General features: G+C 43.8%; 1 protein-coding gene across 1 annotated transcript in view; it reads right to left on the bottom strand.

Moving 5' to 3' along the window:
- The window catches only part of LOC124595272 (bcl-2-related ovarian killer protein), a 366,462-nt gene extending 352,004 nt beyond the window's left edge, over positions 1–14,458 (bottom strand). The window contains exon 1 of the mRNA XM_047133947.1: positions 14,432–14,458. The gene's annotated coding sequence lies outside the window, so the exon portion shown is untranslated. The remainder of the gene's footprint in view (positions 1–14,431) is intronic.
- Between the last annotated feature and the right edge of the window lie 835 nt (positions 14,459–15,293).

Genomic DNA, 15,293 nt, shown 5'->3' with positions numbered 1-15,293 from the left:
TACTGGGAGTTATCGCTACGTTCAGTTCCATTTGAAAATCCACGTGTAGCTTTCGGAAGTAGTGTTAAACTTCACGAAATTTGTGTTACATATTCTTATTTAAGAATAAGAAAGTTCTAACTTCGTTCACCGGCGGACAGTTTTACAGACGTATTTCAGCGGCACCATGACGGCTCACTTCAACTTCCACTTTATAACAGAATGTTGGAAGCACCAGCTCATTAAATTATGTTTGAAGGAAATGACACGCCGATAAAATATAAAAATCAGAATTAGGATATTTATTTTATTATTTACGCTATTATTAGAATTTGGATCACCAAACGACAAATGAACGGGCGTCTTCCTTTTGGTCGTAGCTGTCAGATTTCGTAAATGTTAAATACGAGGGGGTTCAATAAGTAGTGCAACAAGTTTTTTATGAAGGCAGGTTGGAATTATTCAGGATTCCAATAAACTATATTATTCCCCACTCTTCTGGGTACAAAACCCTGTTTTTGAAGGCGCTTGACTAGGCGGACAAGAAGTCGCCAAATACACAAGCAATAAGTGTCTTTATTATGAGAGTTGTGGCATCTGTTATGTCACAGTAGGACATTGCGGAGAGAATCAGTAGACCGTGTGCTGCTTCATATTCTATTGCCGCACGGAGTGACCGCGCGGTTTGAGACGCCATGTCACGGATTGCGTGGCCCCTCCCGCCGGAGGTTCGAGTCCTTTCTCTGGCATGGGTGCGTGTGTTGTACTTAGCATAAGTTAGATTAAGTAGTCAAGGGACCGAAGACCTCAGCAGTTTGGTTCCTTAAGAATTCACACACATTTTAACATTTTTATTTTTCTGTATAAGCGTGTTTCGGCTTTATTGCTTTCATCAATATATCTCCAAACAATCCCATTTATTGATATTTAACACACTATGTAATTTGTAAAGTTTTTTGCATTGGATGTTGTACTCACGTACTGACGGACATACATCAATTTTGAGTAAATTATTACTGCTGTCCATAGTTGTTGGATGTAATATTTTTTCAGTTACGTTTTAAAGCTGTTCGATGATTTAATGTTGCATGTATATTTAATGCGTTTTTATTAATAAACTTGACAGTCGTAGAAATTCAAGTTTAACAGCTAGTTGTTTACTCAAAAAAATGGAAATGTCGGGTGGCTAGGGCCTCCCGTCGAACAGATCTGTCGCCTGGTGCAAGTCCTTTGAGTTGACGCCACTCCGGCCTGTCGATGGGGATGAGATGATGATGATGATGATAGAGACAACACAAAGCCCAGTCCCTGAGCGGAGAAAAATCTGACCTAGCGTGGAGTCGCACACGGGCCCCTTGGCATGACAGTCACCGCGCTGACCACTCAGGGCTCCTTGATATGACAGTCCGTCGCGCTGACCACTCAGCTATCGGGGCGGACTGTTTAGTCAAAGATACATATGTTGTTGTGGGTCATGTATCTATGGAAATTGTTATTGATGAGTTTTTAATCTCTGGTGTTTTGGTTATGTAGGGATAATATATAAGTAAACGACCAGAGATTACAAACACGCCAATAACTACCTCATAGATACACGATCCGCAACAACATAAATATCTTTGAGTAAACAGCTAGATGTCAAACTTGAACTTTAGAAGTTACTGAAAAAATTTTACATCCAACAACTACGGACATCTGTCGTAGTTTACTCCAAGTTTACACATGTCAATCTACAACATCAGGACGTCTGTACAACACCCAATGTGAAAAACCTGTATATATTATATAAAATATGAAGAAATAAGTTTGTTTGCAGATCTACTGATGAAAACAATAAAGCCGAAGTAAGCTTATATACAAAAATAAAATATTAAGCAGAATCTACAAACTCTGCATAATGTCCTGGTGTGCCACAGCATGCAATGTTGCATATGGAACCCGAACGCTTATCTGAATCTTAAGCGGCGATTAAGCAGTAGTATTTTTAATGTAGAATGCTTTTCATGTGTAACATGATTTAGAAAATACAAGCAATGTAGAGTGTGTGGTATTTGTAATCGTAGGTTAGAAACCATTCAGGAACTGTACCGGTTTGAAGGAATATACCAGTGGCAGACACAGTTGCACTAACAGTAGATGCAGTCATTGCTACTGTCTCTAGGAGGAAGACACTGCTGGAGTGTGAACATACCTGAAGTTTCTTCTAAGACACTCACATACCCGGTGGGCTGATAGTGGGAATATGTAGGTTAGCTTTTCTTCTTTTGTTTTCTATTCATTTGGTAGTCAGTTTGTATTATCAACTTTGGTTGTTAGCGTTTATTTTCCGATTATGTTTAGTTAATGCTCACTATAAAGTTCTTTTTAAGTAATTCAGCTATAAAACGATTTAAAAAAACTGAGAATTTGTATGTTGCAAATTTTTCAGCGAAAATACGCAGATTGCAGTCCGTTTTAGACAACAAGGCAACTGGTTTAATGATACAGCAATGGATAAATAAATAAAAAAGTATACTAAACTGCGTTAGATACATTACGGCGAGTGACGGAGCGTCCTAATATAATTTGCCACACTGACTCGTATTTATCTGATAATCCCGGCGCTGTCATTCCACGAGATGTGAATGAGATAGTGGTATGTTGCTTGACTATTTGATAAGCATACTCTGGGAAATTTAATGCTAAAACACTCTGTAACTGTCCACTTCTGTAGCTCACTGGTCAGGATGTTTGGCAGCTATGGAGAGGACTGGGATCGATTCCCGGTAATTCCAGGGATTTTTCCTCAGTCTCTTGGGTCCAGTTGAGGGGCTATTTGTTTCAGAAGAGGCGCCTCCAAGGTCAAGAAACCCGGCAACGAGTGGGAGAGTGGTGTGTTCTGTCACGAGACACCGTGCTGAGGCTGTTTAGAGAGTATCTACGTTGACTGAAGACAGCCATCATCAGAGTCAACTGCCGTGGGCCAGAGCGTCTCTGGGTTTGCGCTGACTGTCATGGGTTCTAGCAGCGTATAGGCAGGATGAGGCAGAGCAGATCACCAGCAGATTCAATGTTGGACAACGACAACTGGTGAGCAGACAGTTATCGAGAACTGACTATTCGCTGTTGGGGCCCCAGATGCGCACTTGTCTATAACTGTACGTCCCAGAAACAGATTGGAGCGGGCGCAGGAACACCGCCACCGGTAACTCGGACCTTGGAAAGAAGGAAGATTAGGGTGTACTATCCCATCGACATCGAGATCATTAGAGACGGAGCAGGATCTCGGATTGTTTCAAGGATGGTGAAGGAAAAGGGCCGGGCCCTTTCAAAAGAGCCATCCTGCCATTTACCTGGAGCGATTTAGGGAAATGACAGAAAACCTAAATCTGGACGGCCGGATGTGGATTTGAAACATCGTCCTCCCGAATGCGAGTCCATTCTGCTGACCACTGCCCCACCTCGTTCGGTATGAAGCTTGGAGGACTGTCTTCGTGACAGTTGAGTCGTGGTATGCATGGTTCCACAACAGTGATGAGTATGTCTGCAACCATGGGAGTCGACAGAATCCCTCAACAGTGTCTTTTGTAGCGAAGGAGGACGCTAAGGTTTTAACGCCCCATCTACGAAAAGGTTATTAGAAATAGGGAAACGGCCAGGGAGACAATAAGCCGATTTTTTGTCTGAGGAACTATCCCCACACCTCCCAAGGAAAACCGCAGAAAACCAAAATAAAGTTGTCTGGTAGGGAAATTTGGTCACAGTCCACATCGACTCGCTTAGGAAGTGAGGATTCATCAGTCACATTTGGTGATCCGTGCGTCGGATGAGAACGTAATTTCAGCAGCCTCTATACCCTATGTGACAGTAGTTTTATTATTCACATCATTTCATAAGAGTTAGCATGGTCGGATACACAACAGACATTTTGTTGTTGTCTTCAGTCCTGAGACTGGTTTGATGCAGCTCTCCATACTACTCTATCCTGTGCAAGCTTCTTCATCTCCCAGTACTTACTGCAACCTACATCCTTCTGAATCTGCTTAGTGTATTCATCTCTTGGTCTCCCTCTACGATTTTTACCCTCCACGCTGCCCTCCAATGCTAAATTTGTGATCCCTTGATGCCTCAGAACATGTCCTACCAACCGGTCCCTTCTTCTTGTCAAGATGTGCCACAAACTCCTCTTCTCCCCAATTCTATTCAATACCTCCTCATTAGTTAGGTGATCTACCCATCTAATCTTCAGCATTCTTCTGTAGCACCACATTTCGAAAGCTTCTATTCTCTTCTTGTCCAAACTATTTATCGTCCATGCTATACTCATTACAAATACTTTCAGAAACGACTTCCTGACACTTAAATCTATACTCGATGTTAACAAATTTCTCTTCTTCAGAAACGCTTTCCTTGCTATTGCCAGTCTACATTTTATATCCTCTCTACTTCGACCATCATCAGTTATTTTGCTCCCCAAATAGCAAAACTCCTTTACTACTTTAAGTGTCTCATTTTCTAATCTAATTCCCTTAGCATCACCCGACATAATTCGACTACATTCCATTATCCTCGTTTTTCTTTTGTTGATGTTCAACTTATATCCTCCTTTCAAGACATTATCCATTCCGTTCAACTGCTCTTCCAAGTCCTTTGCTGTCTCTGACAGAATTACAATGTCATCGGCGAACCTCAACGTTTTTATTACTTCTCCATGGACTTTTAATACCTACTCCGAATTTTTCTTTTGTTTCCTTTACTGCTTGCTCAATATACAGATTGAATAGCATCGGGGAGAGGCTACAACGCTGTCTCACTCCCTTCCCAACCACTGCTTCCCTTTCATGTCCCTCGACTCTTGTGACTGCCATCTGGTTTCTGTACAAATTGTAAATAGCCTTTCGCTCCCTGTATTTTACCCCTGCCAACTGTAGAATTTGAAAGAGAGTATTCCAGTCAACATTGTCAAAAGCTTTCTCTAAGTCTACAAATGCTAGAAATATAGGTTTGCCTTTCCTTAATCTATCTTCTAAGATAAGTCGTAAGGTCAGTATTGCCTCACGTGTTCCAACATTTCTGCGGAATCCAAACTGATCTTCGCCGGGGTCGGCTTCTACCAGTTTTTCCATTCGTCTGTAAAGAATTCGCGTTAGTATTTTGCAGCTGTGACTTATGAAACTGATAGTTCGGTAATTTTCACATCTGTCAACACCTGATTTCTTTGGGATTGGAATTATTATATTCTTCTTGAAGTCTGAGGGTATTTCGCCTGTCTCATACATCTTGCTCACCAGATGGTAGAGTTTGGTCAGGACTGGCTCTCCCAAGGGCGTCAGTAGTTCCAATGGAATGTTGTCTACTCCTGGGGCCTTGTTTCGACTTAGGTCTTTTAGTGCTCTGTCAAACTCTTCACGCAGTATCATATCTCCCATTTCATCTTCGTCTACAATCTCTTCCATTTGTATAATATTGCCCTCAAGAACTTCGCCCCTGTATAGACCCTCTATATACTCCTTCCACCTTTCTGCTTTCCCTTCTTTGCTTAGAATGGGTTTCCATCTGAGCTCCTGATATTCATGCAAGTGGTTCTCTTTTCTCCAAAGGTCTCTTTAATTTTCCTGTAGGCAGTATCTATCTTGCCCCTAGTGAGATAAGCCTCAACATCCTTACGTCTGTCCTCTAGCCATCCCTGCTTGGCCATTTTGCACTTCCTGTCGATCTCATTTTTGAGACGTTTGTATTCCTTTTTGCCTGCTTCATTTACAGCATTTTTGTATTTTCTCCTTTCATCAATTAGATTCAATATTTCTTCTGTTAACCAAGGATTTCTACTAGCCCTCGTCTTTTTACCTATTTGATCCTCTGCTGCCTTCGCTACTTCATCCCTCAGAGCTACCCATTCTTGTTCTACTGTATTTCTTTCACAATTCATTCACGGCATTGAGGAAAGAGGAGGGGTTATACCCCAGTATTCTTCGCGAACACCAATGAAAGTAGCACTTCACGTTCAGATTGTGACTAGGAATTAATCATTTTTTAATCCATTTCTAGACACTGACACAATTGTTAGCCTCTATTGTTGTGTGAGCAGTCTCAAGCACTGTGTAGCATAACTAGGGGGCTATACAGATTGATAAAATTGTATCGCATCCATCTCCTCAGATTGCGAGCCATTACCTTTTCCGCAAATTCCACACTAGCAACAGTACTTCCTTTTCAGCGAGCGTAGGGACGAAGGCGAGTCTGTCTCAAGCAATCATGGTGTGCAGGTGCCTAGTAGCACACATCTCGAGACGACAGCCTCGGCACTCACCACCGGTATCCAGTCATCACAGACCTGCTAGGACTTCTGATATTAGCTGCACATAACCAGCTACAACTTTATTATAATAATAATTATTATTATGCTCTTTTAGATCAACCATTGCACTTTTGTTCTAAATTTCATATAAGTCAGTATATTGTACTACAATTATTATGCAATGTCGGAAGAAACATACGTTGGTGACGATCTGCAGCTGTGCATTTCCGATGGAACAACCACTGCGCCGACTACAGCCACCATGAAATACATGAAAAGCATTCACAGTTGCGAGTGTGGACTACCATTGATAGTGGCCGCTACAAATATCTCACGAAATAAGCATCAAACGAAAAAACTACAAAGAACGAAACTTGTCTAGCTTGAAGGGGGAAACCAGATGGCGCTATGGTTGGTCCGCTAGATGGCGCTGCCATAGGTTAAACGGATATCAACTGCGTTTTTTTAAAAATAGGAACCCCCATTTTAATTACATATTCCTATAGTACTTAAAGAAATTTGAATGTTGTAGTTGGAACACTTTTATCGCTATGTGATAGATGGCGCTGTAATAGTCACAAACGTAGAAGTACGTGGAATCACATAACATTCCGCCAGTGTGGACAGTATTTGCTTCATGATACGTTGAGGGGTGGCATGAGCCCCCTCTCATATTTCTATCGTACGATTTTCCTCTCTAATTGCATGCGGTGAAAAGTTGCTATTCCTTCACACGCGGACTTCCCACGCAGCGTCTCTCGTCACCCAGGTGGTCCGGTGACAGGCGGGCTCTGCTGATCCTGAAAGGGTAAGCCGATGGGTGTTAGGGAGTCGAGTGAATGCTTTCCAGACGCCGACATTGTCAAAAGACACGCCCGGAGGGGCCTAAAGTAGCGGCTGGGCTAGAGGTTCCGTTAGCGAAAACACTTTCTGGCGGGCTACCAGCGAGGCGTGGGAATGACTTGTGTACCCAGGCAGTTGTGGCGGGAAAATTCCCGCGCTTTTTGCAAAATAGTAACAATGATTGGCTTGCTCAGGGCATAGCTCCGTGACGTAGCAAAATCAGCGCAGAAATTGGCGCCAAGAATCTCCATTGGTGGAATGGTAGTGCTCCGGCAATGGAGTGGAATTTTCCGCCGGTTTTCGAGTTGCTGATTGGAACGTTTAACCACGGCCACTGTCGTGGGGGCGGGAATGTTGTGTGTTCGGCCTGTACGGGTGCTCTAGGGGTAGTTGGCTCTCGCCTTTCGGTCGGAGTAGGATACAAGACTGAGCCCTCGCCGCTCTGGACAGCCGGCCTACCGTTGGCTGTCTAATATACTTTTATTTAATTGTAACTGTTTGACGAAGTTGCTGAAGTTTCGACTTCAACGTAACTTTCCGAGTACAGTTGGCAATTCAGCGTTCTGCGTACAAGCGGCCTATGTTGTCTGTCTTGAGCAGTTTTGGCTAAAGTTGACTGTATCGGAGTTACAGTGTGACTTCGCTTGATAAAATCAATCACTGTACCGTCAGTGATTGTGTGGCGAGCCTTCTTCGTGCAGAGGCGCATTTGTATTGCTAGGAAGTCTTTAGTCTGGAACAACCAGACCAGGATAATTAGTTTCTGGCTATACTCGCGACATTATCATCACCACGACGGGACATCGAAGCAACCAGCCATCGCCTCCGGTACGCCAGATCGTGTTCTTGCAGTTAAGAAGACAGTTTGGTAATGTATGTCCGCTGCACCGGCAGATAGGGATTTTCCTAAGTGATAATCAGAGCTAAGCAGAGCGCGCCTGTTCGTCTTTCTCTAACTTTGTTCTGTCTTGGGTGTTCATCGTCTGAGTTCTCACTAATGTAGCAGCAATTAATGTTGGGTTAGCTGTGTGTCTCTCTTAAGATTTGAGTGGCAAGGAATTGGCTCCATATACCACTTCGTCATAATCCTCACAATTTAGTTTAGGGACAACTTCACCTTCACAGCGTTTGTTTGAGTATCCAATTTGAGCCAATTTGATGTATTGTAAATGTTTCATGTGTTTTTGTTTATTATTTTGTGTTTAGTCTTAATAAATCATATTGTTATTTTGGACAGAACTTTCATTCTGTTAATCGGTAGAGCAACCCTATCATTTCTCACTATGTTAATGAAACCTTCGTTTATTTAACTTATTTATCAAATTAAATTATTGCAGGTGCCAAACTCTTTTCTACTCCACTGGCAGGGTTGATTAGAGTCAGTTCGCGTATGTTTTTTAATCCATGTGCAACAGCAAAAGTCGGAGTTAGAATAGGGGGGGCTTAGAGCATCATTTACATATGTAGATTCTAGAAGAATTTAGTGTTAAATACACTGCTAGCCCCGGCACCTCGCAACGTTACCTGTGTTAAAATGGACCGTTTACCAATTGCGGAAATGGTCGATATCGTGTTGATGTATGGATATTGTGAGCAAAATGTCAAACGGGCGTGTGCTATACAGGGTGTTACAAAAAGGCACGGCCAAACTTTCAGGAAACATTCCTCACACACAAAGAAAGAAAATATGTTATGTGGACACGTATCCGGAAACGCTTACTGTCCATGTTAGAGCTCATTTTATTACTTATCTTCAGATCACATTAATCATGGAATGGAAACACACAGCAACAGAACGTACCAGCGTGACTTCAAATACTTTGTTACAGGAAATGTTCAAAATGTCCTCCGTTAGCGAGGATACATACATCCACCCTCCCTCGCATTGAATCCCTGATGCGCTGATACAGCCCTGGAGAACGGCGTATTGTATCACAGCCGTACACAATACGAGCACGAAGAGTCTCTACATTTGGTACCGGGGTTGCGTAGACAAGAGCTTCCAAATGCCCCCATAAATGAAAGTCAAGAGGGTTGAGGTCAGGAGAGCGTGGAGGCCATGGAATTGGTCCGCCTCTACCAATCCATCGGTCACCGAATCTGTTGTTGAGAAGCGTACGAACACTTCGACTGAAATGTGCAGGAGCTCCAGCGTGCATGAACCACATGTTGTGTCGCACTTGTAAAGGCACATGTTCTAGCAGCACAGGTAGAGTATCCTGCATGAAATCGTGATAACGTGCTCCATTGAGCGTAGGTGGAAGAACATGGGGCCTAATCAAGACATCACCAACAATGCCTGCCCAAACGTTCACAGAAAATCTGTGTTGATGACGTGATTGCACAATTGCGTGCGGATTCTTGTCAGCCCACACATGTTGATTGTGAAAATTTACAATTTGATCACGCTGGAATGAAGCCTCATCCGTAAAGAGAACATTTGCACTGAAATGAGGATTGTCACATTGTTGGATGAGCCATTCGCAAAAGTGTACCCGTGGAGGCCAATCAGCTGCTGATAGTGCCTGCACACGCTGTACATGGTACGTAAACAACTGGTTCTCCCGTAGCACTCTCCATACAGTGACGTGGTGAACGTTACCTTGTACAGCAGCAACTTCTCTGACGCTGACATTAGGGTTATCGTCAACTGCACGAAGAATTGCCTCATCCATTGCAGGTGTCCTCGTCGTTCTAGGTCTTCCCCAGTCGCGAGTCATAGGCTGGAATGTTCCGTGCTCCCTAAGACGCCGATCAATTGCTTCGAACGTCTTCCTGTCGGGACACCTTCGTTCTGGAAATCTGTCTCGATACAAACGTACCGTGCCACGGCTATTGCCCCGTGCTAATCCATACATCAAATGAGCATCTGCCAACTCCGCATTTGTAAACATTGCACTGACTGCAAAACCACGTTCGTGATGAACACTAACCTGTTGATGCTACGTACTGATGTGCTTCATGCTAGTACTGTACTAGCATGTCAACACAAGCACCGAAGTCAACATTATCTTCCTTCAATTGGGCCAACTGGCGGTGAATCGAGGAAGTACAGTACATACCGACGAAACTAAAATGAGCTCTACCATGGAAATTAAGCGTTTCCGGACACATATCCACATAACATCTTTTCTTTATTTGTGTGCGAGGAATGTTTCCTGAAAGTTTGGCCGTACCTTTTTGTAACACCCTGTATATGCTGCTCGGCATCCTGGACGACATCATCCAAGTGTCTGGACCGTTTGCCGGATAGTTACGTTATTTAAGGAAATAGGAAGTGTTCAGGCACATATGAAGCGTCAACCACGACCTGCAACAAATGATGATGCCCAAGTATGTGTTTTAGCTGCTGTCGCGCATATCAGTAGCACACAAATTGCGGGAGAATCGGGAATCTCAAAAACGTCGGTGTTGAGAATGGTACATCAACGTCGATTGCACCCGTACCATATTTCTATGCACCAGGAACTGCATGGCGACGACTTTGAACGTCGTGTACAGTTCTGCCACTGGGCACAAGAGAAGGTACGGGGCGATGACAGATTTTTTGCCCACGTTCTATTTAGCGGCGAAACGTCATTCACCAATAGTGGTAACGTAAACCGGCATAATATGCACAATTAGGCAACGGAAAATCTACGATGGCTGCAACAAGTGGAACATCAGCGACCTTGGCGGGTTAATTTACGGTGCGGCATTATGGGGGCAGGATAATTGGCCCCCCATTTTATCGATGGCAATCTAAATGGTGCGATGTATGCTGATTTCCTACGTAATGTTCTACCGATGTTACTACAAGTTGTTTCACTGCATGACAGAATGGCGATGTACTTCCAACACGATGGGTGTCCAGCACGTAGCTCGAGTGCGGTTGAAGCGGTATTGAATACAATATTTCATGACAGGTGGATTGGTCGTCGAAGCACCATACTATGGCACGCACGTTCACTGCTTCTGACGTCCCCGAATTTCTTTCTGTGGAGAAAGTTGAAGGATATTTGATATCGTGACCCACCGACACCACCTGACAACATGCGTTAGCGCAATGTCACTGCATGTGCGAACATTACGGAAGGCGAAATACTCGCTGTTGAGAGGAATGTCGTTACACGTATTGCCAAATGCATTGAGGTTGACGGACATCATTTTGAGCATTTATTGCATTAAAGTGGTATTTACAGGTAATCATGCAGTAACAGCATGCGTTCTCAGAAATGATAAATTCACAAAGGTACATGTATCACATTGGAACAACCGAAATAAAATGTTCAAACGTACCTATGTTCCGTATTTTGATTTGAAAATCTACCTGTTACCAAGTGTTCGTCTACAATTGTGAGCCATATGTTTGTGACTATTACAGCGCCGTTTATCACAAAGCGAAAAAAGTGGTTCAATTAAAACATTCATATTTCTTTATGTAGAACACGAATATGTAATAAAAATGGGGGTTCCTATTTAAAAAAAACGCAGTTGATATCCGTTTGACCTATGGCTGAGCCATCTAGCCGGCCAACCGTAGCGCCACCTGGTTTCCCCCTTCAAGCTAGGCAAGTTTAGTTCTTTGTAGTTTTTTCGTTTGACGCTTATTTCATGAGATATTTCGCCCAGTCATGATGAATGGACCACCCTGTGTAATGGAATAACGACAATGAAAATTTGTGCGAGGCTGATAATCGAACCCGAATTTCCCGCTTATCGCGAGCGGTCGCCTTATCAATTTTTTTTTTCTTTTTTGTTAGTAGTGGACTGATGCGGACTCAGGGGGCAGAGAGGGTAGGGGTCGGAATCCGAGGTCTGACCGCAATGTCCCCCTCACCACCACCGAGCCTATGGAGCACTGGAAAGTGGGAGACACAGGAATCAATAGAAGTGGAATGCTTTGTTGTTGTTTATTTATTTTCATTTTTTTGTAATCTTCACTATTATTATGAAATTATGGGGAACATAAGTCATCGACATACAAAGAAAATTATGTACTAGGGAAAGGGAAAGAGAAAAGAGAAAAGAAAAAGAAAAGAAAGAAATAAAATCCGCGCATCTATGACGCGTTCTCCCAACCGCGGAAGTCGGAGGTAGAATCGATCATAGGCAGCTTAAACTCAGACACCGCCGTGGTTGGGGACATGTGCCCTCAGCTGCAGGCACCGCCGAACTTAGTGGAGATTTAACAAAGACTCCTCGAAGAGAGTTTGCAAATAATGTTCGGTAATATGGCGTGTTTTCGAGCGCTTCATGGGCTGTTCGCAAATACCTCCAGATGTCGGGGCGGGATTTAGATCCCCACCCCTATTGACCCACGTAATGGCATGATATTTGGCGACAGGAAAATGTTTGTCGTCCAGGTACAGAAACATTCGCCTTTCGATCCTGTCTGTTGGCACACGGAGATAGCAGGCAATGATATGCTGCACGAAGCGCCAGACATGTTGCGAAGAGGCGCTTGTCAGACGGTGATCATCACTGTTCAGTTGCTGGCAAAGGAGACAAAGAGGGGAATCCGACAAACCAATGTTGTGCAGTCGCTGTTTCGTGGCAAAATTCCTGTTGACTATGTGGTTGGCCGGACATCCGTAAGGTGGAAGGGCCACTTGATGGAGGGATGTTTGGTCTCCATCACATTGTGGGGAACACGGCGCAATAGTAGGCTATAAAAATCTTAGTCCTTGGTGGACGCGTATCTGGTTCAAATGGTTCAAATGGCTCTGAGCACTATGGGACTTACCTTCTGAGGTCATCAGTCCCCTAGAACATAGAACTACTTAAACCTAACTAACCTAAGGACACCACACACATCCATGCCCGAGGCAGGATTCGAACCTGCGACCGCAGCGGTCTCGCGGTTCCAGACTGCAGCGCCAAGAACCGCACGGCCACTCCGGCCGGCCGCGTATCTGGAAGACTGGTATGTGTGTAACTGTAGTCGACGAAAAACGTCGAAATGTGAGACAAATGAGGCGCGATGTAGAAGACAGGCACTGGTTTTATTTATTTATTTACATGCCAAGTTCCGCAGGACCAAATTGAGGAGCAAATCTCCAAGGTCATGGAACGTGTCAGTACATGAACTTACAACATAAAAGTAATAACAGATAAAATAAATGTTCATGAACCTGAAAGAAAATCAGTCCATAACTTTAAGCAAACGCTATCAGCAATACAATGAGAATCAGGAACTCCTCGACAGAATAGAAGGAGTGACCCATGAGGAAACTCTTCAGTTTCGATTTGAAAGCGCGTGGATTACTGCTAAGATTTTTGGATCCGAGTGGCAGCTTATTGAAAATGGATGCAGCACACCTTTTTGCACAAGAGTTAAGGAAGTCCGATCCAAATGCAGGTTTGATTTCTGCCGAGTATTAACCGAGTGAAAGCTGCTTATTGTTGGAAATAAATTAATATTGGTAACAAGAAACGACAATAAGGAATATACATATTGAGAGGCCAATGTCAAAATACCCAGACTCATGAACAGAGGTCGACAAGAGGTTCGTGAACTCACACCACTTATTGCCCGAACCGCCCGTTTCTGAGCCAAAAATATCCATCTAAAATGGGATGAGTTACCCCAAAACATAATACCATACGACATAAGTGAATGAAAATAAGCAAAGTAGACTAATTTACGTGTCGAAGTATCACTCACTTTCGATACCGTTCGAATAGTGAAAATGGCAGTATTAAGTCTTTGAGCAAGATCCTGAACGTAGGCTTTCCACGACAGCTTACTATCTATCTGAACACCTAGGAATTTGAACTGTTCAGTTTCACTAATCATACGCCCATTCTGCGAGATTAAAACGTCAGGTTCTGTCGAATTCTGTGTTAGAAACTGTAAAAACTGAGTCTTACTGTGATTTAACGTTAGTGAGCTGTACTGTTTGGCTACAAGAGCACGACTCACACCAAGACCCAAACGTCCATATGTCGTCCACCATGTGTCTGCGACCTGTCCTCTTACATCCATTTGCCTGGTGTCGTCAGACAAATACGATATTGCAGTAGTAGTGCTATTCCGAATTACAATGCAAGAGGGTATTCACAACTGCGAATACACTCCATGTATGTCATGACGGCTGTATCGCCACAGTGCCTGTCCCGTCGAACACGGATTCATGTCCGAAGGAACTTCACATCGTAATTCGGAATAACACATAGGCTGTGTACACAATAGTAGGCTGTTTCGAACTTTCGGTAAATTTAGTACAGCCCTATTGTCCATTTCGCAATTATCTGCGGTTTCTTGAGATTAAGATAATGTCAATAAACTGTTAACTGCCAATTTGGGCTGCGCCGCTGGTAGTCTGTGAGAGTAGAAGGAGCTTGACTCACCAGCTGCAACAGTGAGGCGGCCTTCGAAGGCGGAGGCACGCCGGCGCAGCTCGCGGCGCGTCTGCAGCGCTGCTGGCGCCACTGTCCTGGCCGCTGGCGCGCTCGCTTTCGGCGCCAGAGCGCTGGCCGCTGCCGCCGGCGCCGCCACGGCCGCCCCTGCTGCTGCTGCTGCAGGCGGCACGGCAGCCGCCGCCGCAGTGCCCTGGTCCGCGCTCGCGTCGTCCACGGCGGCGGTGGGGCATCAGCCGCCGCTCCTGCACACACCGACACGCACGCAGCCTCAAGCAACAGTCCTAAAATCTCATTTTATCCGCGCTGCATCATATACAACTCCATAGCTCCTGTTAAATCAATGAATGTAAAGAGAGGCCTCAACCGGCCACAAATTCTTCAAAATTTTTATTTGATTGCCATAATCAGTTTCGGGCGTTTGAATCTTCAGAATATTGCATTTGTTTAACACGTAGTCTGCATCATCACCAGCATGTCGTCTGCTCCTTTATTTCTAGTGGACGATGCTTTGCCCAATTTTTGACCTTAATGCATTTTTTGGGGAAGCTCGAGGTGTTCAAACGCAAACAGCTTAGAGACATTACACAATCAAATGTAGCACACGAAAATTTCACAATGTTCTTCATGACAGTTGTAGATTCAGACATGAGCTTCACGCATGATGTTTTAATTTTATTTTTACAATTATTATTTTTTATCTCTAACCTGTCACGTGTTCTATGTTTTGTTTTTTCTTTTCCAGGACATAACTTTAACATCGTGACAGCAACGCAAAATAGTTATTAATTACGGATTGTCCGTAGATTTCATAATGCTTCATACTGCTCCTTACAGTAATGTATAAAATGCA

The sequence above is a fragment of the Schistocerca americana genome, chromosome 2 (genome assembly GCF_021461395.2).
Source record: "Schistocerca americana isolate TAMUIC-IGC-003095 chromosome 2, iqSchAmer2.1, whole genome shotgun sequence".
Lineage (NCBI taxonomy): Eukaryota > Metazoa > Arthropoda > Insecta > Orthoptera > Acrididae > Schistocerca > Schistocerca americana.
Note: the sequence above shows the minus strand (reverse complement) of the source record. Positions and strands in the feature narration are given on the sequence as shown.